We start from the raw sequence: 26,328 nt of genomic DNA, 5'->3' as shown, positions 1-26,328 counted from the left end.
CAGATCTATTAGAGACGTTACGGCGTTGTTTTTCTATCATTTGTGACGTCACGGACCTGTGACAGAAATTACGGCGTTGTTTCGACCATCTGTGACGTCACAGGTCTATTAAAGACGTTACGGAGTTGTTTTTCTATCATCTGTGACGTCATGGACCTGTGACAGAAATTACGGCGTTGTTTCGACCATCTGTGACGTCACGGACCTGTGACAGAAATTACGGCGTTGTTTCTATCATCTGTGACGTCACGGACCTGTGACAGAAATTACGGCGTTGTTTCTATCATCTGTGACGTCACGGACCTGTGACAGAAATTACGGCGTTGTTTCTACCATCTGTGACGTCACAGATCTATTAGAGACGTTACGGCGTTGTTTTTCTATCATTTGTGACGTCACGGACCTGTGACAGAAATTACGGCGTTGTTTCGACCATCTGTGACGTCACAGGTCTATTAAAGACGTTACGGAGTTGTTTTTCTATCATCTGTGACGTCATGGACCTGTGACAGAAATTACGGCGTTGTTTCGACCATCTGTGACGTCACGGACCTGTGACAGAAATTACGGCGTTGTTTTGACCATCTGTGACGTCACGGACCTGTGACAGAAATTACGGCGTTGTTTATATCATCTGTGACGTCACAGATCTATTAGAGTCGTTACGGCGTTGTTTTTCTATCATCTGTGACGTCACGGACCTGTTACAGAAGTTACGGCCTTGTTTCGATCATCTGTGACGTCACCGATCTATTAGAGACGTTACGGCGTTGTTTTTCTATCATCTGTGACGTCACGGACCTGTGACAGAAGTTACGGCGTTGTTTCTATCATCTGTGACGTCACGGACCTGTGACAGAAGTTACGGCGTTGTTTCTATCATCTGTGACGTCACCGAACTATTAGAGACGTTACGGCGTTGTTTCTATCATCTGTGACGTCACAGATCTATTAGAGACGTTACGGCGTTGTTTTTCTATCATCTGTGACATCACGGACCTGTGACAGAAATTACGGCGTTGTTTCTATCATCTGTGACGTCACAGATCTATTAGAGACGTTACGGCGTTGTTTTTCTATCATTTGTGACGTCACGGACCTGTGACAGAAATTACGGCGTTGTTTCGACCATCTGTGACGTCACAGGTCTATTAAAGACGTTACGGAGTTGTTTTTCTATCATCTGTGACGTCATGGACCTGTGACAGAAATTACGGCGTTGTTTCGACCATCTGTGACGTCACGGACCTGTGACAGAAATTACGGCGTTGTTTCTATCATCTGTGACGTCACGGACCTGTGACAGAAATTACGGCGTTGTTTCTATCATCTGTGACGTCACGGACCTGTGACAGAAATTACGGCGTTGTTTCTATCATCTGTGACGTCACGGACCTGTGACAGAAATTACGGCGTTGTTTCGACCATCTGTGACGTCACGGACCTGTGACAGAAATTACGGCGTTGTTTCTATCATCTGTGACGTCACGGACCTGTGACAGAAATTACGGCGTTGTTTCGACCATCTGTGACGTCACAGGTCTATTAAAGACGTTACGGAGTTGTTTTTCTATCATCTGTGACGTCATGGACCTGTGACAGAAATTACGGCGTTGTTTCGACCATCTGTGACGTCACGGACCTGTGACAGAAATTACGGCGTTGTTTCTATCATCTGTGACGTCACGGACCTGTGACAGAAATTACGGCGTTGTTTCGACCATCTGTGACGTCACGGACCTGTGACAGAAATTACGGCGTTGTTTCTATCATCTGTGACGTCACGGACCTGTGACAGAAATTACGGCGTTGTTTTGACCATCGGTGACGTCACGGACCTGTGACAGAAATTACGGCGTTGTTTCTATCATCTGTGACGTCACAGACCTATTAAAGACGTTACGGCGTTGTTTTTCTATCATCTGTGACGTCACGGACCTGTGACAGAAATTACGGCGTTGTTTCGATCATCTGTGACGTCACAGATCTATTAGAGACGTTACGGCGTTGTTTTTCTGTCATCTGTGACGTCACGGACCTGTGACAGAAATTACGGCCTTGTTTCGATCATCTGTGACGTCACAGATCTATTAGAGACGTTACGGCGTTGTTTTTCTGTCATCTGTGACGTCACGGACCTGTGACAGAAATTACAGCGTTGTTTCTATCATCTGTGACGTCACCGATCTATTAGAGACGTTACGGAGTTGTTTTTCTATCATCTGTGACGTCACGGAACTGTGACAGAAATTACGGCGTTGTTTCTATCATCTGTGACGTCACGGACCTCTGACAGAAATTACGGCGTTGTTTCGATCATCTGTGACGTCACAGATCTATTAGAGACGTTACGGCGTTGTTTTTCTGTCATCTGTGACGTCACGGACCTGTGACAGAAATTACAGCGTTGTTTCTATCATCTGTGACGTCACCGATCTATTAGAGACGTTACGGAGTTGTTTTTCTATCATCTGTGACGTCACGGAACTGTGACAGAAATTACGGCGTTGTTTCTGTCATCTGTGACGTCACGGACCTCTGACAGAAATTACGGCGTTGTTTCGATCATCTGTGACGTCACAGATCTATTAGAGACGTTACGGCGTTGTTTTTCTGTCATCTGTGACGTCACGGACCTGTGACAGAAATTACAGCGTTGTTTCTATCATCTGTGACGTCACCGATCTATTAGAGACGTCACGGAGTTGTTTTTCTATCATCTGTGACGTCACGGACCTGTGACAGAAATTACGGCGTTGTTTCTATCATCTGTGACGTCACGGACCTGTGACAGAAATTACGGCGTTGTTTCTATCATCTGTGACGTCACTGACCTGTGACAGAAATTACGGCGTTGTTTCTATCATCTGTGACGTCACGGACCTGTGACAGAAATTACGGTGCTGTTTCTATCATCTGTGACGTCGCGAACCTGTGACAGAAGTTACCGCGTTGTTTCTATCATCTGTGACGTCACAGATCTATTAGAGCCGTTACGGCGTTGTTTTTCTGTCATCTGTGACGTCACGGACTTGTGACAGAAATTACGGCGTTGTTTCGACCATCTGTGACGTCACGGACCTGTGACAGAAATTACGGCGTTGTTTCTATCATCTGTGACGTCACGGACCTGTGACAGAAATTACGGTGTTGTTTCTATCATCTGTGACGTCACCGATCTATTAGAGACGTCACGGAGTTGTTTTTCTATCATCTGTGACGTCACGGACCTGTGACAGAACTTACGGCGTTGTTTCTATCATCTGTGACGTCACGGACCTGTGACAGAAATTACGGCGTTGTTTCTATCATCTGTGACGTCACGGACCTGTGACAGAAATTACGGTGTTGTTTCTATCATCTGTGACGTCACCGATCTATTAGAGACGTCACGGAGTTGTTTTTCTATCATCTGTGACGTCACGGACCTGTGACAGAAATTACGGCGTTGTTTCTATCATCTGTGACGTCACGGACCTGTGACAGAAATTACGGCGTTGTTTCTATCATCTGTGACGTCACAGATCCATTAAAGACGTTACGGCGTTGTTTTTCTGTCATCTGTGACGTCACGGACCTGTGACAGAAATTACGGCGTTGTTTCTCTCATCTGCGACGTCACGAACCTGTGACAGAAATTACGGCGTTGTTTTTCTGTCATCTGTGACGTCACGGACCTGTGACAGAAATTACAGCGTTGTTTCTATCATCTGTGACGTCACAGATCTATTAGAGACGTTACGGCGTTGTTTTTCTATCATCTGTGACGTCACGGACCTGTGACAAAAATTACGGCGTTGTTTCTATCATCTGTGAAGTCACAGATCTATTAGAGATGTTACGGCGTTGTTTTTCTATCATCTGTGACGTCACAGATCTATTAGAGACGTTACGGCGTTGTTTTTCTATCATCTGTGACGTCACGGACCTGTGACAAAAATTACGGCGTTGTTTCTATCATCTGTGACGTCACAGATCTATTAGAGACGTTACGGCGTTGTTTTTCTATCATCTGTGACGTCACGGACCTGTGACAGAAATTACGGCGTTGTTTCTATCATCTGTGAAGTCACAGATCTATTAGAGATGTTACGGCGTTGTTTTTCTATCATCTGTGACTTCACGGACCTGTGACAGAAATTGCGGCTTTGTTTCTACCATCTGTGACGTCACGGACCTGTGACAGAAATTACGGCGTTTTTTTCTATCATCTGTGACGTCACGGACCTGTGACAGGAGTTACGGCGTTGTTTTTCTATCATCTGTGACGTCACAGATCTCTGAGATACGTTACAGCATTGTTTCGATCATCTATGACGTCACGGACCTATGTCAGGAGTTACGGCGTTGTTTTTCTATCATCTGTGACGTCACGGACCTGTGACAGAAATTACGGCGTTGTTTCTATCATCTGTGACGTCACAGATCTATTAGAGATGTTACGGCGTTGTTTTTCTATCATCTGTGACGTCACGGACCTGTGACAGAAATTACGGCGTTGTTTCTATCATCTGTGACGTCACGGACCTGTGACAGAAATTACGGCGTTGTTTCTATCATCTGTGACGTCACGGACCTGTGACAGAAATTACGGTGCTGTTTCTATCATCTGTGACGTCACGGACCTGTGACAGAAATTACGGCGTTGTTTCTATCATCTGTGACGTCACGGACCTGTGACAGAAATTACGGCGTTGTTTCTATCATCTGTGACGTCACGGACCTGTGACAGAAATTACGGCGTTGTTTCTATCATCTGTGACGTCACGGACCTGTTACAGAAATTACGGCGTTGTTTCTATCATCTGTGACGTCACAGATCTATTAGAGACGTTACGGCGTTGTTTTTCTATCATCTGTGACGTCACGGACCTGTGACAGAAATTACGGCGTTGTTTCTATCATCTGTGACGTCACCGATCTATTAGAGACGTTACGGCGTTGTTTTTCTATCATCTGTGACGTCACGGACCTGTGACAGAAGTTACGGCGTTGTTTCTATCATCTGTGACGTCACCGATCTATTAGAGACGTTACGGCGTTGTTTTTCTATCATCTGTGACGTCACGGACCTGTGACAGAAGTTACGGCGTTGTTTCTATCATCTGTGACGTCACGGACCTGTGACAGAAGTTACGGCGTTGTTTCTATCATCTGTGACGTCACCGAACTATTAGAGACGTTACGGCGTTGTTTCTATCATCTGTGACGTCACAGATCTATTAGAGACGTTACGGCGTTGTTTTTCTATCATCTGTGACGTCACGGACCTGTGACAGAAGTTACGGCGTTGTTTCTATCATCTGTGACGTCACCGATCTATTAGAGACGTTACGGCGTTGTTTTTCTATCATCTGTGACGTCACGGACCTGTGACAGAAGTTACGGCGTTGTTTCTATCATCTGTGACGTCACGGACCTGTGACAGAAGTTACGGCGTTGTTTCTATCATCTGTGACGTCACCGAACTATTAGAGACGTTACGGCGTTGTTTCTATCATCTGTGACGTCACAGATCTATTAGAGACGTTACGGCGTTGTTTTTCTATCATCTGTGACGTCACGGACCTGTGACAGAAATTACGGCGTTGTTTCTATCATCTGTGACGTCACCGATCTATTAGAGACGTTACGGCGTTGTTTTTCTATCATCTGTGACGTCACGGACCAGTGACAGAAATTACGGCGTTGTTTCTATCATCTGTGACGTCACGGACCTGTGACAGAAATTACGGCGTTGTTTTGACCATCTGTGACGTCACGGACCTGTGACAGAAATTACGGCGTTGTTTATATCATCTGTGACGTCACAGATCTATTAGAGTCGTTACGGCGTTGTTTTTCTATCATCTGTGACGTCACGGACCTGTGACAGAAATTACGGCGTTGTTTCTATCATCTGTGACGTCACGGACCTGTGACAGAAGTTACGGCGTTGTTTCTATCATCTGTGACGTCACCGAACTATTAGAGACGTTACGGCGTTGTTTCTATCATCTGTGACGTCACAGATCTATTAGAGACGTTACGGCGTTGTTTTTCTATCATCTGTGACGTCACGGACCTGTGACAGAAATTACGGCGTTGTTTCTATCATCTGTGACGTCACCGATCTATTAGAGACGTTACGGCGTTGTTTTTCTATCATCTGTGACGTCACGGACCAGTGACAGAAATTACGGCGTTGTTTCTATCATCTGTGACGTCACCGATCTATTAGAGACGTTTCGGCGTTGTTTTTCTATCATCTGTGACGTCACGGACCTGTGACAGAAGTTACGGCGTTGTTTCTATCATCTGTGACGTCACGGACCTGTGACAGAAATTACGGCGTTGTTTTGACCATCTGTGACGTCACGGACCTGTGACAGAAATTACGGCGTTGTTTATATCATCTGTGACGTCACAGATCTATTAGAGTCGTTACGGCGTTGTTTTTCTATCATCTGTGACGTCACGGACCTGTTACAGAAGTTACGGCCTTGTTTCGATCATCTGTGACGTCACGGACCTGTGACAGGAGTTACGGCGTTGTTTTTCTATCATCTGTGACGTCACAGATCTCTGAGAAACGTTACAGCGTTGTTTCGATCATCTATGACGTCACGGACCTGTGACAGACGTTACGGCGTTGTTACGGACGTTACGGCGTTGTTTCCATCATCTGTGACGTCACGGACCTGTGACAGACGTTACGGTGTTCTTATGGACGTCAGGGACTTCAGACGGACATTACGGCGTTGTTACGGTCGTCACGGACGTGTGACAGACGTTCCGGCGTTATTTCGATCATCTGTGATGTCACGGAGCTGTGACAGACGTTACGGCGATGTTACGGACGTTACGGATGTTCGACAGACGTTTCGGATGGTCGAGTGAGGTTACGGCACTCTTACGGACGTAAGACAGACGTTATGGATGTTCGAGTGATGTTACGGCACTTTTACGGACGTTATGTAGTTCCGGCGATATTACGGACGTTATGGAAGTTCGAGTGAGGTTAGAGCACTCTTACGGACGTTACAGCGGTTTACTGAAACTATAGCACCTAGAAGAACGGGACCGGACTCATGGGTGAGCTCTCGTTGCGCCCTCTAGGCGGATCTTTTTTTTGTCCAGATCGGGCCAATCATGTACGAGTGAAGTCTACAAACGATCTATATATAGTTTGGAAATTCTTCAGTCAACGCCATCTATGAGTCAATGGAAAATCTTTCCAATCAACTAGTTGTACGCTAATGGCGTAATGTATAATTGGAATTGAATTATTTCTGGATTTACAAAGAAAAACAGCAAGACTTGCCGCAGCCAAAAGTATATCAACCGCTTTTATAGCTTCGCAAAAGAAAGAATCATCATCCTGGACAATCAAGAACCAATGGATCAGATTTTCTTTCACCAAAACATTTTTGTATGCATTGAAAAAGGTCAGTTTTTATTTCACGTTGCATGACACACATAGCTATAACATTTATTAATTTCTTTTTATTGTAGAAGTAAAAGTTACTTCTATGAAAGAATTACGAAACTTCTTAATTTCTGTTATCGTATTTTGTTGGAGATAGTTCTTGATCGATAAAAAAAGAGGCTATACGCGAAGCGTGTGACGTACAGTATGAAGAAAAGAATTGTGAAGCTGTGACAGATGAATGTCCAAAAAATAATCTTTTATAGGACCAAATCTTTCTGTAATAATTGGAGCATTTAAACCCGCAAAAATTGTCAGTATGTTTCCATCGTATATATTTCCATTTTAAACTATGCATTAACTTTCAAAAACCAGAAATAGCTACGTTACTTATTAGGTATTCCCAGAGGTTTGAAAAAACTTGTTTCCTCAAAAATGAAGAGTCTACGGTACACAGAACTTATATATTATATTATATAGAAATCCTTGGAATCCGCCACTTCTTAGTCTATTAAAAGTCTTTACAATCAATTACTTACCATACATGGCAGTAGTGTAATATAAATTTGAATGGAATTATTTCAGGACTTAGAAAGGTATCATAATCGGATATATGTGTAATCGTCTTTAATATGAATGGGTTTTTGACATAATTGTACTTTGGACGGCTCATGCTTCCTTATCGAGTGCCTCTTTGTCAAGAGCTAACAAAGTTTCATTCCAATTTAATCTCGATATCGTTCTTTGTTTTATTTCAATAATCGATTCGTTTACCCTTTCTCTTTCTCTCTCTCTCTCTCTATATATATATAGTATATAATACATAACAGAAATGAGTAACTAAGGGTTTACAAAAAAAGATTATCATATACGTATTCATATACGCCTCAATGCAATTACGACTTACATCTTGCATCGAAAAATGACAATAGTCGACTATAATTAGTGAATTTCTTAATCAGTGGTATTACATCTTACGTTGATACATTTGTGAAGAGTTTTGTTATCTACGGCCAGTTGAAAGGCATTTTAACTATTAACCGAAGTATTGAAATCTTTTATCAAAAGTCTTAACGTTAACGACAAACGAATAAAAGATTGTATTAGAGTTTAATTGGATATCTTCCATTGTATCTTCCAATATAATAATGTAAAGTTTATTAACGAGAAGTAGAATCATATATCTAATTAAAAATAAACAACTAATAGATTTCGTTCCATTACACAAATGTATATACATACATTTATGCGTACACATTAAAAGTATTGCTAATAAAAAATCAATGGAATTATAGAAAACATTTCATTGTAAATTGATGCCGACAATAACAAATACCCTTCAATAATGTGTAATTTTTTCTTTTTCTATTAAGTATTAATTTCTTTGTTAATCAATTTAAACATTTTTAGTTCATAATGAATTCTATCAATAACAATATCAGATATTTAATTTTGGCTCATTGCAGAAGAAAGGTTGCTCATTACTGTCTACACAATATAATAAACCTCAAGCAATACCCAAGGAAAGACTACTATATACTTTGTGTATGTGTGTGTGGGTGTGTATATTATGTATCTAGTTACGTACATATGTACATATACACATATGTATCTATTTACAAATGTATGTTTGTATGGGATCTTCCAACATTCCACCTTGGTGGTTGCCGAAAGACTGATCTCATACGATATTCGACAGAAAGTAAATAACATAAGCTGGATTTAGATATTTCAGCTTATAGAGAAACATATAAACATTGTAATAAGATTTGCTTTGTATACGTCAGCTAGTAAATGGTATAAACATTCTCTTTTTCTTTCAGTGTAATAATATTATATATATATACATATGTATATATATATATATTAAAATTTTTATAATTTAATTAGTTAATTAATCAAAATCAAAAAATAAAAGAAAGCAACAGGAATACAAAAATACGAGACCTCATCGAAAACTCCGTTTGTTAGGACAGACGTCCTTCCTCATAAACAATGAACTTTCATCTCTCTCTCTCTCTCTCTCTCTTCCTCGCTCTATTTTGCTATTTTTTTCTTAATTTTTCTGTATGCACGTGTACGCGTATGTACGTAATACGTATATGCCTTTCAACAAATGTAATATCGTTTGGTATCGATATATTTTATATATAGAAAGATCGTCGACGATCGAACGTGATGCGTGTACCTGATCGTGACACCCTTATTTCAATATTGTAAATTTAATTTGTCAACGAGGTATAAATTCTATATTCATTTAAATATACATACCTTGATATGTGTATGAATAATGCATATTAATCATAATACGCATTAAATGACACGTTTAAATGAAATCCCACATTAAAATTTACATTGTACTAGATACATATACTACATAAGAACAAGAAAGCAAAATTGAATATACCAAGATACTTTATTCTTCTTCTTCTTCTGCATATTATTGTTGTTGTTATTATTGTTATTATTATCCTTATTGTATTTAGAAATATATCATAATTGAAGATATTGGGAAATAAAGATGAGATTTCTTTCTTATTCTTCTTAACTGTTTTTTTTATCTTTTTCTTTTCTTTTATATGAATAATAAGAAATATAAGGTATCATAATCAGATACATATGTAATCTTCTTTAATTTGAATGGGTTTTTGATATAAGTGTACTTTGGACGCCTAATGCTTCCTTATCGAATGCCTTTTTGTCAAGAGCTAACAAAGTTTCTTTTCAATTTAATCTCAATATCGTTCTTTGTTTTATTCAAATTCTCGATTCGTTTACCCTTTCTTTCTCTCTCTCTCTCTCTCTCTCTCTCTGTATATATATATACATATTATATATAATATATAATATATATGTATATATATATATATATATATATATATATATATATATATATATATATATATATATATCTGTATATATCTCAATCTGTATCAGAAATAAACTCAGGGTTTATAAAAAAACATTATCATATACGTATTCATCTGCGTATCAATGCAAATACGACTTACATCTTGCATCGAAAAATGACAATAGTCGACTATAATTAGTGAATTTCTTAATCAGTGGTATTACATCTTACGTTGATACATTTGTGAAGAGCTTTGTTATCTACGGCCAGTTGAAAGGCACTTTAACTATTAACCGAGGTATTGAAATCTTTTATCAAAAGTCTTAACGTTAACGACAAACGAATAAAAGATTGTATTAGAGTTTAATTCGATATCTTCCATTGTATCTTCCAATATAATAATGTAAAGTTTATTAACGAGAAGTAGAATCATATATCTAATTAAAAATAAACAACTAATAGATTTCGTTCCATTACAAAGATATATATACATACATTTATGCGTACACATTAAAAGTATTGCTAATAAAAAATCAATTGGATTATAGAAAACATTTCATTGTAATTTGATGCCGAAAATAACAAATACCCTTCAATAATGTGTAATTTTTTCTTTTTCTATCAAGTATTAATATCTTTTTAATCAATTTAAACATTTTTAGTTCATAATGTATCAATAACAATATCAGATATTTAATTTTGGCTCATTGCAGAACAAAGGTTGCTCGTTACTGTCCATACAATATAAGAAAATCTCAAGCAATACCCAAGAGAAAGACTACTGTATACTTTGTGTATGTGTGCGTGGGTGTGTATATTATGTATCTAGTTATGTACATATGTATCTATTTACAAACGTATGTATATATGGGATCTTCCAACATTCCACCTTGGTGGTTGCCGAAAGACTGATCTCATACGATATTCGACAGAAAGTAAATAACATAAGGTGGATTTAGATATTTCAGCTTATAGAGAAACATATAAACATTGTAATAAGATTTGCTTTGTATACGTCAGCTAGTAAATGGTATAAACATTCTCTTTTTCTTTCAGTGTAATAATATATATATATATATATATATATATATATATATATATATATATATGTATATATATATATATTAAAATTTTTATAATTTAATTAGTTAATTAATCAAAATCAAAAAATAAAAGAAAGCAACAGGAATACAAAAATACGAGACCTCATCGAAAACTCCGTTTGTTAGGACAGACGTCCTTCCTCGTAAACAATGAACTTTCATCTCTCTCTCTCTCTCTCTCTTCCTCGCTCTATTTTGCTATTTTTTTCTTAATTTTTCTGTATGCACGTGTACGCGTATGTACGTAATACGTATATGCCTTTCAACAAATGTAATATCGTTTGGTATCGATATATTTTATATATAGAAAGATCGTCGACGATAGAACGTGATGCGTGTACCTGATCGTGACACCCTTATTTCAATATTGTAAATTTAATTTGTCAACGAGGTATAAATTCTATATTCATTTAAATACACATACCTTGATATGTGTATGAATAATGCATATTAATCATAATACGCATTAAATGACACGTTTAAATGAAATCCCACATTAAAATTTACATTGTACTAGATACATATACTACATAAGAACAAGAAAGCAAAATTGAATATACCAAGATACTTTATTCTTCTTCTTCTTCTTCTTCTGCATATTATTGTTGTTGTTATTATTGTTATTATTATCCTTATTGTATTTAGAAATCCATCATAATTGAAGATATTGGGAAATAAAGATGAGATTTCTTTCTTATTCTTCTTAACTGTTTTTTTTTTCTTTTTCTTTTCTTTTATATGAATAATAAGAAATATAAGGTATCATAATCAGATACATATGTAATCTTCTTTAATTTGAATGGGTTTTTGATATAATTGTACTTTGGACGCCTAATGCTTCCTTATCGAATGCCTTTTTGTCAAGAGCTAACAAAGTTTCTTTTCAATTTAATCTCGATATCGTTCTTTGTTTTATTCAAATTCTCGATTCGTTTACCCTTTCTTTCTCTCTCTCTCTCTCTCTCTCTCTCTCTCTCTCTGTATATATATATACATATTATATATAATATATAATATATATGTATATATATATATATATATATATATATATATATATATATATCTGTATATATCTCAATCTGTATCAGAAATAAACTCAGGGTTTATAAAAAAACATTATCATATACGTATTCATCTGCGTATCAATGCAAATACGACTTACATCTTGCATCGCAAAATGACAATAGTCGACTATAATTAGTGAATTTCTTAATCAGTGGTATTACATCTTACGTTGATACATTTGTGAAGAGCTTTGTTATCTACGGCCAGTTGAAAGGCACTTTAACTATTAACCGAGGTATTGAAATCTTTTATCAAAAGTCTTAACGTTAACGACAAAAGAATAAAAGATTGTATTAGAGTTTAATTCGATATCTTCCATTGTATCTTCCAATATAATAATGTAAAGTTTATTAACGAGAAGTAGAATCATATATCTAATTAAAAATAAACAACTAATAGATTTCGTTCCATTACAAAGATATATATACATACATTTATGCGTACACATTAAAAGTATTGCTAATAAAAAATCAATAGGATTATAGAAAACATTTCATTGTAATTTGATGCCGAAAATAACAAATACCCTTCAATAATGTGTAATTTTTTCTTTTTCTATCAAGTATTAATATCTTTTTAATCAATTTAAACATTTTTAGTTCATAATGTATCAATAACAATATCAGATATTTAATTTTGGCTCATTGCAGAACAAAGGTTGCTCGTTACTGTCCATACAATATAAGAAAATCTCAAGCAATACCCAAGAGAAAGACTACTGTATACTTTGTGTATGGTTGCGTGGGTGTGTATATTATGTATCTAGTTATGAACATATGTATCTATTTACAAACGTATGTTTATATGGGATCTTCCAACATTCCACCTTGGTGGTTGCCGAAAGACTGATCTCATACGATATTCGACAGAAAGTAAATAACATAAGGTGGATTTAGATATTTCAGCTTATAGAGAAACATATAAACATTGTAATAAGATTTGCTTTGTATACGTCAGCTAGTAAATGGTATAAACATTCTCTTTTTCTTTCAGTGTAATAATATTATATATATATATATTAAAATTTTTATAATTTAATTAGTTAATTAATCAAAATCAAAAAATAAAAGAAAGCAACAGGAATACAAAAATACGAGACCTCATCGAAAACTCCGTTTGTTAGGACAGACGTCCTTCCTCGTAAACAATGAACTTTCATCTCTCTCTCTCTCTCTCTCTTCCTCGCTCTATTTTGCTATTTTTTTCTTAATTTTTCTGTATGCACGTGTACGCGTATGTACGTAATACGTATATGCCTTTCAACAAATGTAATATCGTTTGGTATCGATATATTTTATATATAGAAAGATCGTCGACGATCGAACGTGATGCGTGTACCTGATCGTGACGCCCTTATTTCAATATTGTAAATTTAATTTGTCAACGAGGTATAAATTCTATATTCATTTAAATACACATACCTTGATATGTGTATGAATAATGCATATTAATCATAATACGCATTAAATGACACGTTTAAATGAAATCCCACATTAAAATTTACATTGTACTAGATACATATACTACATAAGAACAAGAAAGCAAAATTGAATATACCAAGATACTTTATTCTTCTTCTTCTTCTTCTTCTGCATATTATTGTTGTTGTTATTATTGTTATTATTATCCTTATTGTATTTAGAAATCCATCATAGTTGAAGATATTGGGAAATAAAGATGAGATTTCTTTCTTATTCTTCTTAACTGTTTTTTTTTTCTTTTTCTTTTCTTTTATATGAATAATAAGAAATATAAGGTATCATAATCAGATACATATGTAATCTTCTTTAATTTGAATGGGTTTTTGATATAATTGTACTTTGGACGCCTAATGCTTCCTTATCGAATGCCTTTTTGTCAAGAGCTAACAAAGTTTCTTTTCAATTTAATCTCGATATCGTTCTTTGTTTTATTCAAATTCTCGATTCGTTTACCCTTTCTTTCTCTCTCTCTCTCTCTCTCTCTCTCTCTCTCTGTATATATATATACATATTATATATAATATATAATATATATGTATATATATATATATATATATATATATATATATATATATCTGTATATATCTCAATCTGTATCAGAAATAAACTCAGGGTTTATAAAAAAACATTATCATATACGTATTCATCTGCGTATCAATGCAAATACGACTTACATCTTGCATCGAAAAATGACAATAGTCGACTATAATTAGTGAATTTCTTAATCAGTGGTATTACATCTTACGTTGATACATTTGTGAAGAGCTTTGTTATCTACGGCCAGTTGAAAGGCACTTTAACTATTAACCGAGGTATTGAAATCTTTTATCAAAAGTCTTAACGTTAACGACAAACGAATAAAAGATTGTATTAGAGTTTAATTCGATATCTTCCATTGTATCTTCCAATATAATAATGTAAAGTTTATTAACGAGAAGTAGAATCATATATCTAATTAAAAATAAACAACTAATAGATTTCGTTCCATTACAAAGATATATATACATACATTTATGCGTACACATTAAAAGTATTGCTAATAAAAAATCAATAGGATTATAGAAAACATTTCATTGTAATTTGATGCCGAAAATAACAAATACCCTTCAATAATGTGTAATTTTTTCTTTTTCTATCAAGTATTAATATCTTTTTAATCAATTTAAACATTTTTAGTTCATAATGTATCAATAACAATATCAGATATTTAATTTTGGCTCATTGCAGAACAAAGGTTGCTCGTTACTGTCCATACAATATAAGAAAATCTCAAGCAATACCCAAGAGAAAGACTACTGTATACTTTGTGTATGTGTGCGTGGGTGTGTATATTATGTATCTAGTTATGTACATATGTATCTATTTACAAACGTATGTTTATATGGGATCTTCCAACATTCCACCTTGGTGGTTGCCGAAAGACTGATCTCATACGATATTCGACAGAAAGTAAATAACATAAGGTTGATTTAGATATTTCAGCTTATAGAGAAACATATAAACATTGTAATAAGATTTGCTTTGTATACGTCAGCTAGTAAATGGTATAAACATTCTCTTTTTCTTTCAGTGTAATAATATTATATATATATATATATATATATATATATATATATATATATGTATATATATATATATTAAAATTTTTATAATTTAATTAGTTAATTAATCAAAATCAAAAAATAAAAGAAAGCAACAGGAATACAAAAATACGAGACCTCATCGAAAACTCCGTTTGTTAGGACAGACGTCCTTCCTCGTAAACAATGAACTTTCATCTCTCTCTCTCTCTCTCTCTTCCTCGCTCTATTTTGCTATTTTTTTCTTAATTTTTCTGTATGCACGTGTACGCGTATGTACGTAATACGTATATGCCTTTCAACAAATGTAATATCGTTTGGTATCGATATATTTTATATATAGAAAGATCGTCGACGATCGAACGTGATGCGTGTACCTGATCGTGACACCCTTATTTCAATATTGTAAATTTAATTTGTCAACGAGGTATAAATTCTATATTCATTTAAATACACATACCTTGATATGTGTATGAATAATGCATATTAATCATAATACGCATTAAATGACACGTTTAAATGAAATCCCACATCAAAATTTACATTGTACTAGATACATATACTACATAAGAACAAGAAAGCAAAATTGAATATACCAAGATACTTTATTCTTCTTCTTCTTCTTCTTCTGCATATTATTGTTGTTGTTATTATTGTTATTATTATCCTTATTGTATTTAGAAATCTATCATAATTGAAGATATTGGGAAATAAAGATGAGATTTCTTTCTTATTCTTCTTAACTGTTTTTTTTTTCTTTTTCTTTTCTTTTATATGAATAATAAGAAATATAAGGTATCATAATCAGATACATATGTAATCTTCTTTAATTTGAATGGGTTTTTGATATAATTGTACTTTGGACGCCTAATGCTTCCTTATCGAATGCCTTTTTGTCAAGAGCTAACAAAGTTTCTTTTCAATTTAATCTCGATATCGTTCTTTGTTTTATTCAAATTCTCGATTCGTTTACCCTTTCTTTCTCTCTCTCTCTCTCTCTCTCTCTCTGTATATATATATACATATTATATATAATATATAATATATATGTATATATATATATATATATATATATATATATATATATATATCTGTATATATCTCAATCTGTATCAGAAATAAACTCAGGGTTTATAAAAAAACATTATCATATACGTATTCATCTGCGTATCAATGCAAATACGACTTACATCTTGCATCGAAAAATGACAATAGTCGACTATAATTAGTGAATTTCTTAATCAGTGGTATTACATCTTACGTTGATACATTTGTGAAGAGCTTTGTTATCTACGTCCAGTTGAAAGGCATTTTAACTATTAACCGAAGTATTGAAATCTTTTATCAAAAGTCTTAACGTTAACGACAAACGAATAAAAGATTGTATTAGAGTTTAATTCGATATCTTCCATTGTATCTTCCAATATAATAATGTAAAGTTTATTAACGAGAAGTAGAATCATATATCTAATTAAAAATAAACAACTAATAGATTTCGTTCCATTACAAAGATATATATACATACATTTATGCGTACACATTAAAAGTATTGCTAATAAAAAATCAATAGGATTATAGAAAACATTTCATTGTAAATTGATGCCGAAAATAACAAATACCCTTCAATAATGTGTAATTTTTTCTTTTTCTATCAAGTATTAATTTCTTTTTAATCAATTTAAACATTTTTAGTTCATAATGTATCAATAACAATATCAGATATTTAATTTTGGCTCATTGCAGAACAAAGGTTGCTCGTTACTGTCCATACAATATAAGAAAATCTCAAGCAATACCCAAGGAAAGACTACTATATACTTTGTGTATGTGTGCGTGGGTGTGTATATTATGTATCTAGTTATGTACATATGTATCTATTTACAAACGTATGTTTATATGGGATCTTCCAACATTCCACCTCGGTGGTTGCCGAAAGACTGATCTCATACGATATTCGACAGAAAGTAAATAACATAAGGTGGATTTAGATATTTCAGCTTATAGAGAAACATATAAACATTGTAATAAGATTTGCTTTGTATACGTCAGCTAGTAAATGGTATAAACATTCTCTTTTTCTTTCAGTGTAATAATATTATATATATATATATATGTATATATATATATTAAAATTTTTATAATTTAATTAGTTAATTAATCAAAATCAAAAAATAAAAGAAAGCAACAGGAATACAAAAATACGAGACCTCATCGAAAACTCCGTTTGTTAGGACAGACGTCCTTCCTCGTAAACAATGAACTTTCATCTCTCTCTCTCTCTCTCTCTCTTCCTCGCTCTATTTTGCTATTTTTTTCTTAATTTTTCTGTATGCACGTGTACGCGTATGTACGTAATACGTATATGCCTTTCAACAAATGTAATATCGTTTGGTATCGATATATTTTATATATAGAAAGATTGTCGACGATCGAACGTGATGCGTGTACCTGATCGTGACACCCTTATTTCAATATTGTAAATTTAATTTGTCAACGAGGTATAAATTCTATATTCATTTAAATACACATACCTTGATATGTGTATGAATAATGCATATTAATCATAATACGCATTAAATGACACGTTTAAATGAAATCCCACATTAAAATTTACATTGTACTAGATACATATACTACATAAGAACAAGAAAGCAAAATTGAATATACCAAGATACTTTATTCTTCTTCTTCTTCTGCATATTATTGTTGTTGTTATTATTGTTATTATTATCCTTATTGTATTTAGAAATATATCATAATTGAAGATATTGGGAAATAAAGATGAGATTTCTTTCTTATTCTTCTTAACTGTTTTTTTTTTCTTTTTCTTTTCTTTTATATGAATAATAAGAAATATAAGGTATCATAATCAGATACATATGTAATCTTCTTTAATTTGAATGGGTTTTTGATATAAGTGTACTTCGGACGCCTAATGCTTCCTTATCGAATGCCTTTTTGTCAAGAGCTAACAAAGTTTCTTTTCAATTTAATCTCAATATCGTTCTTTGTTTTATTCAAATTCTCGATTCGTTTACCCTTTCTTTCTCTCTCTCTCTCTCTCTCTCTCTCTGTATATATATATACATATTATATATAATATATAATATATATGTATATATATATATATATATATATATATATATATATATATATATCTGTATATATCTCAATCTGTATCAGAAATAAACTCAGGGTTTATAAAAAAACATTATCATATACGTATTCATCTGCGTATCAATGCAAATACGACTTACATCTTGCATCGAAAAATGACAATAGTCGACTATAATTAGTGAATTTCTTAATCAGTGGTATTACATCTTACGTTGATACATTTGTGAAGAGCTTTGTTATCTACGGCCAGTTGAAAGGCACTTTAACTATTAACCGAGGTATTGAAATCTTTTATCAAAAGTCTTAACGTTAACGACAAACGAATAAAAGATTGTATTAGAGTTTAATTCGATATCTTCCATTGTATCTTCCAATATAATAATGTAAAGTTTATTAACGAGAAGTAGAATCATATATCTAATTAAAAATAAACAACTAATAGATTTCGTTCCATTACAAAGATATATATACATACATTTATGCGTACACATTAAAAGTATTGCTAATAAAAAATCAATTGGATTATAGAAAACATTTCATTGTAATTTGATGCCGAAAATAACAAATACCCTTCAATAATGTGTAATTTTTTCTTTTTCTATCAAGTATTAATATCTTTTTAATCAATTTAAACATTTTTAGTTCATAATGTATCAATAACAATATCAGATATTTAATTTTGGCTCATTGCAGAACAAAGGTTGCTCGTTACTGTCCATACAATATAAGAAAATCTCAAGCAATACCCAAGAGAAAGACTACTGTATACTTTGTGTATGTGTGCGTGGGTGTGTATATTATGTATCTAGTTATGTACATATGTATCTATTTACAAACGTATGTATATATGGGATCTTCCAACATTCCACCTTGGTGGTTGCCGAAAGACTGATCTCATACGATATTCGACAGAAAGTAAATAACATAAGGTGGATTTAGATATTTCAGCTTATAGAGAAACATATAAACATTGTAATAAGATTTGCTTTGTATACGTCAGCTAGTAAATGGTATAAACATTCTCTTTTTCTTTCAGTGTAATAATATTATATATATATATATATATATATATATATATATATATATGTATATATATATATATTAAAATTTTTATAATTTAATTAGTTAATTAATCAAAATCAAAAAATAAAAGAAAGCAACAGGAATACAAAAATACGAGACCTCATCGAAAACTCCGTTTGTTAGGACAGACGTCCTTCCTCGTAAACAATGAACTTTCATCTCTCTCTCTCTCTCTCTCTTCCTCGCTCTATTTTGCTATTTTTTTCTTAATTTTTCTGTATGCACGTGTACGCGTATGTACGTAATACGTATATGCCTTTCAACAAATGTAATATCGTTTGGTATCGATATATTTTATATATAGAAAGATCGTCGACGATCGAACGTGATGCGTGTACCTGATCGTGACACCCTTATTTCAATATTGTAAATTTAATTTGTCAACGAGGTATAAATTCTATATTCATTTAAATACACATACCTTGATATGTGTATGAATAATGCATATTAATCATAATACGCATTAAATGACACGTTTAAATGAAATCCCACATTAAAATTTACATTGTACTAGATACATATACTACATAAGAACAAGAAAGCAAAATTGAATATACCAAGATACTTTATTCTTCTTCTTCTTCTTCTTCTGCATATTATTGTTGTTGTTATTATTGTTATTATTATCCTTATTGTATTTAGAAATCTATCATAATTGAAGATATTGGGAAATAAAGATGAGATTTCTTTCTTATTCTTCTTAACTGTTTTTTTTTTCTTTTTCTTTTCTTTTATATGAATAATAAGAAATATAAGGTATCATAATCAGATACATATGTAATCTTCTTTAATTTGAATGGGTTTTTGATATAATTGTACTTTGGACGCCTAATGCTTCCTTATCGAATGCCTTTTTGTCAAGAGCTAACAAAGTTTCTTTTCAATTTAATCTCGATATCGTTCTTTGTTTTATTCAAATTCTCGATTCGTTTACCCTTTCTTTCTCTCTCTCTCTCTCTCTCTCTCTCTCTCTCTCTCTGTATATATATATACATATTATATATAATATATAATATATATGTATATATATATATATATATCTGTATATATCTCAATCTGTATCAGAAATAAATTCAGGGTTTATAAAAAAACATTATCATATACGTATTCATCTGCGTATCAATGCAAATACGACTTACATCTTGCATCGAAAAATGACAATAGTCGACTATAATTAGTGAATTTCTTAATCAGTGGTATTACATCTTACGTTGATACATTTGTGAAGAGCTTTGTTATCTACGTCCAGTTGAAAGGCATTTTAACTATTAACCGAAGTATTGAAATCTTTTATCAAAAGTCTTAACGTTAACGACAAACGAATAAAAGATTGTATTAGAGTTTAATTCGATATCTTCCATTGTATCTTCCAATATAATAATGTAAAGTTTATTAACGAGAAGTAGAATCATATATCTAATTAAAAATAAACAACTAATAGATTTCGTTCCATTACAAAGATATATATACATACATTTATGCGTACACATTAAAAGTATTGCTAATAAAAAATCAATAGGATTATAGAAAACATTTCATTGTAAATTGATGCCGAAAATAACAAATACCCTTCAATAATGTGTAATTTTTTCTTTTTCTATCAAGTATTAATTTCTTTTTAATCAATTTAAACATTTTTAGTTCATAATGTATCAATAACAATATCAGATATTTAATTTTGGCTCATTGCAGAACAAAGGTTGCTCGTTACTGTCCATACAATATAAGAAAATCTCAAGCAATACCCAAGAGAAAGACTACTGTATACTTTGTGTATGTGTGCGTGGGTGTGTATATTATGTATCTAGTTATGTACATATGTATCTATTTACAAACGTATGTTTATATGGGATCTTCCAACATTCCACCTTGGTGGTTGCCGAAAGACTGATCTCATACGATATTCGACAGAAAGTAAATAACATAAGGTGGATTTAGATATTTCAGCTTATAGAGAAACATATAAACATTGTAATAAGATTTGCTTTGTATACGTCAGCTAGTAAATGGTATAAACATTCTCTTTTTCTTTCAGTGTAATAATATTATATATATATATATATATGTATATATATATATTAAAATTTTTATAATTTAATTAGTTAATTAATCAAAATCAAAAAATAAAAGAAAGCAACAGGAATACAAAAATACGAGACCTCATCGAAAACTCCGTTTGTTAGGACAGACGTCCTTCCTCGTAAACAATGAACTTTCATCTCTCTCTCTCTCTCTCTCTCTTCCTCGCTCTATTTTGCTATTTTTTTCTTAATTTTTCTGTATGCACGTGTACGCGTATGTACGTAATACGTATATGCCTTTCAACAAATGTAATATCGTTTGGTATCGATATATTTTATATATAGAAAGATTGTCGACGATCGAACGTGATGCGTGTACCTGATCGTGACACCCTTATTTCAATATTGTAAATTTAATTTGTCAACGAGGTATAAATTCTATATTCATTTAAATACACATACCTTGATATGTGTATGAATAATGCATATTAATCATAATACGCATTAAATGACACGTTTAAATGAAATCCCACATTAAAATTTACATTGTACTAGATACATATACTACATAAGAACAAGAAAGCAAAATTGAATATACCAAGATACTTTATTCTTCTTCTTCTTCTGCATATTATTGTTGTTGTTATTATTGTTATTATTATCCTTATTGTATTTAGAAATATATCATAATTGAAGATATTGGGAAATAAAGATGAGATTTCTTTCTTATTCTTCTTAACTGTTTTTTTTTTCTTTTTCTTTTCTTTTATATGAATAATAAGAAATATAAGGTATCATAATCAGATACATATGTAATCTTCTTTAATTTGAATGGGTTTTTGATATAAGTGTACTTCGGACGCCTAATGCTTCCTTATCGAATGCCTTTTTGTCAAGAGCTAACAAAGTTTCTTTTCAATTTAATCTCAATATCGTTCTTTGTTTTATTCAAATTCTCGATTCGTTTACCCTTTCTTTCTCTCTCTCTCTCTCTCTCTCTCTCTGTATATATATATACATATTATATATAATATATAATATATATGTATATATATATATATATATATATATATATATATATATATATATCTGTATATATCTCAATCTGTATCAGAAATAAACTCAGGGTTTATAAAAAAACATTATCATATACGTATTCATCTGCGTATCAATGCAAATACGACTTACATCTTGCATCGAAAAATGACAATAGTCGACTATAATTAGTGAATTTCTTAATCAGTGGTATTACATCTTACGTTGATACATTTGTGAAGAGCTTTGTTATCTACGGCCAGTTGAAAGGCACTTTAACTATTAACCGAGGTATTGAAATCTTTTATCAAAAGTCTTAACGTTAACGACAAACGAATAAAAGATTGTATTAGAGTTTAATTCGATATCTTCCATTGTATCTTCCAATATAATAATGTAAAGTTTATTAACGAGAAGTAGAATCATATATCTAATTAAAAATAAACAACTAATAGATTTCGTTCCATTACAAAGATATATATACATACATTTATGCGTACACATTAAAAGTATTGCTAATAAAAAATCAATTGGATTATAGAAAACATTTCATTGTAATTTGATGCCGAAAATAACAAATACCCTTCAATAATGTGTAATTTTTTCTTTTTCTATCAAGTATTAATATCTTTTTAATCAATTTAAACATTTTTAGTTCATAATGTATCAATAACAATATCAGATATTTAATTTTGGCTCATTGCAGAACAAAGGTTGCTCGTTACTGTCCATACAATATAAGAAAATCTCAAGCAATACCCAAGAGAAAGACTACTGTATACTTTGTGTATGTGTGCGTGGGTGTGTATATTATGTATCTAGTTATGTACATATGTATCTATTTACAAACGTTTGTATATATGGGATCTTCCAACATTCCACCTTGGTGGTTGCCGAAAGACTGATCTCATACGATATTCGACAGAAAGTAAATAACATAAGGTGGATTTAGATATTTCAGCTTATAGAGAAACATATAAACATTGTAATAAGATTTGCTTTGTATACGTCAGCTAGTAAATGGTATAAACATTCTCTTTTTCTTTCAGTGTAATAATATTATATATATATATATTAAAATTTTTATAATTTAATTAGTTAATTAATCAAAATCAAAAAATAAAAGAAAGCAACAGGAATACAAAAATACGAGACCTCATCGAAAACTCCGTTTGTTAGGACAGACGTCCTTCCTCGTAAACAATGAACTTTCATCTCTCTCTCTCTCTCTCTCTTCCTCGCTCTATTTTGCTATTTTTTTCTTAATTTTTCTGTATGCACGTGTACGCGTATGTACGTAATACGTATATGCCTTTCAACAAATGTAATATCGTTTGGTATCGATATATTTTATATATAGAAAGATCGTCGACGATCGAACGTGATGCGTGTACCTGATCGTGACGCCCTTATTTCAATATTGTAAATTTAATTTGTCAACGAGGTATAAATTCTATATTCATTTAAATACACATACCTTGATATGTGTATGAATAATGCATATTAATCATAATACGCATTAAATGACACGTTTAAATGAAATCCCACATTAAAATTTACATTGTACTAAATACATATACTACATAAGAACAAGAAAGCAAAATTGAATATACCAAGATACTTTATTCTTCTTCTTCTTCTTCTTCTGCATATTATTGTTGTTGTTATTATTGTTATTATTATCCTTATTGTATTTAGAAATCTATCATAATTGAAGATATTGGGAAATAAAGATGAGATTTCTTTCTTATTCTTCTTAACTGTTTTTTTTTTTCTTTTTCTTTTCTTTTATATGAATAATAAGAAATATAAGGTATCATAATCAGATACATATGTAATCTTCTTTAATTTGAATGGGTTTTTGATATAATTGTACTTTGGACGCCTAATGCTTCCTTATCGAATGCCTTTTTGTCAAGAGCTAACAAAGTTTCTTTTCAATTTAATCTCGATATCGTTCTTTGTTTTATTCAAATTCTCGATTCGTTTACCCTTTCTTTCTCTCTCTCTCTCTCTCTCTCTTTCTCTCTCTGTATATATATATACATATTATATATAATATATATATATATATATATATATATATATATATATATATATATATATATATATCTGTATATATCTCAATCTGTATCAGAAATAAACTCAGGGTTTATAAAAAAACATTATCATATACGTATTCATCTGCGTATCAATGCAAATACGACTTACATCTTGCATCGAAAAATGACAATAGTCGACTATAATTAGTGAATTTCTTAATCAGTGGTATTACATCTTACGTTGATACATTTGTGAAGAGCTTTGTTATCTACGGCCAGTTGAAAGGCACTTTAACTATTAACCGAGGTATTGAAATCTTTTATCAAAAGTCTTAACGTTAACGACAAACGAATAAAAGATTGTATTAGAGTTTAATTCGATATCTTCCATTGTATCTTCCAATATAATAATGTAAAGTTTATTAACGAGAAGTAGAATCATATATCTAATTAAAAATAAACAACTAATAGATTTCGTTCCATTACAAAGATATATATACATACATTTATGCGTACACATTAAAAGTATTGCTAATAAAAAATCAATAGGATTATAGAAAACATTTCATTGTAATTTGATGCCGAAAATAACAAATACCCTTCAATAATGTGTAATTTTTTCTTTTTCTATCAAGTATTAATATCTTTTTAATCAATTTAAACATTTTTAGTTCATAATGTATCAATAACAATATCAGATATTTAATTTTGGCTCATTGCAGAACAAAGGTTGCTCGTTACTGTCCATACAATATAAGAAAATCTCAAGCAATACCCAAGGAAAGACTACTATATACTTTGTGTATGTGTGCGTGGGTGTGTATATTATGTATCTAGTTATGTACATATGTATCTATTTACAAACGTATGTTTATATGGGATCTTCCAACATTCCACCTTGGTGGTTGCCGAAAGACTGATCTCATACGATATTCGACAGAAAGTAAATAACATAAGGTGGATTTAGATATTTCAGCTTATAGAGAAACATATAAACATTGTAATAAGATTTGCTTTGTATACGTCAGCTAGTAAATGGTATAAACATTCTCTTTTTCTTTCAGTGTAATAATATTATATATATATATATTAAAATTTTTATAATTTAATTAGTTAATTAATCAAAATCAAAAAATAAAAGAAAGCAACAGGAATACAAAAATACGAGACCTCATCGAAAACTCCGTTTGTTAGGACAGACGTCCTTCCTCGTAAACAATGAACTTTCATCTCTCTCTCTCTCTCTCTCTTCCTCGCTCTATTTTGCTATTTTTGTCTTAATTTTTCTGTATGCACGTGTACGCGTATGTACGTAATACGTATATGCCTTTCAACAAATGTAATATCGTTTGGTATCGATATATTTTATATATAGAAAGATCGTCGACGATCGAACGTGATGCGTGTACCTGATCGTGACGCCCTTATTTCAATATTGTAAATTTAATTTGTCAACGAGGTATAAATTCTATATTCATTTAAATACACATACCTTGATATGTGTATGAATAATGCATATTAATCATAATACGCATTAAATGA

At 32.4% G+C, this 26,328-nt stretch overlaps 2 long non-coding RNA genes across 5 annotated transcripts in view; one reads left to right on the top strand and one right to left on the bottom strand.

The window, feature by feature from the left end:
- Positions 1 to 553: 553 nt before the first annotated feature.
- Positions 554 to 26,328, bottom strand: part of LOC127065948 (uncharacterized) — a 63,232-nt gene continuing 37,457 nt past the window's right edge. The window contains exons 5-8 of the long non-coding RNA XR_007782216.1: positions 5,867 to 9,064; positions 5,569 to 5,766; positions 4,228 to 5,419; positions 554 to 850 (exon numbers count right to left, since the gene is read on the bottom strand). This is a non-coding gene — a long non-coding RNA (uncharacterized LOC127065948). The remainder of the gene's footprint in view (positions 851 to 4,227; positions 5,420 to 5,568; positions 5,767 to 5,866; positions 9,065 to 26,328) is intronic.
- LOC127065950 (uncharacterized) lies at positions 8,304 to 25,844 on the top strand. 4 transcript variants are annotated; one of them, XR_007782222.1, is made up of 3 exons: positions 8,304 to 8,453; positions 14,721 to 15,371; positions 25,744 to 25,844. It is a non-coding gene; the product is annotated as an uncharacterized LOC127065950 (long non-coding RNA). The 4 variants fall into 4 exon arrangements; XR_007782220.1 differs by lacking the exon at positions 25,744 to 25,844 and adding an exon at positions 23,687 to 23,829; XR_007782221.1 differs by lacking the exon at positions 25,744 to 25,844 and adding an exon at positions 19,535 to 19,635.

The sequence above is a fragment of the Vespula vulgaris genome, chromosome 8 (assembly GCF_905475345.1).
Source record: "Vespula vulgaris chromosome 8, iyVesVulg1.1, whole genome shotgun sequence".
Lineage (NCBI taxonomy): Eukaryota > Metazoa > Arthropoda > Insecta > Hymenoptera > Vespidae > Vespula > Vespula vulgaris.
The sequence above is the reverse complement of the archived record's forward strand: the minus strand, read 5'-3'. Positions and strand labels throughout refer to the sequence as shown.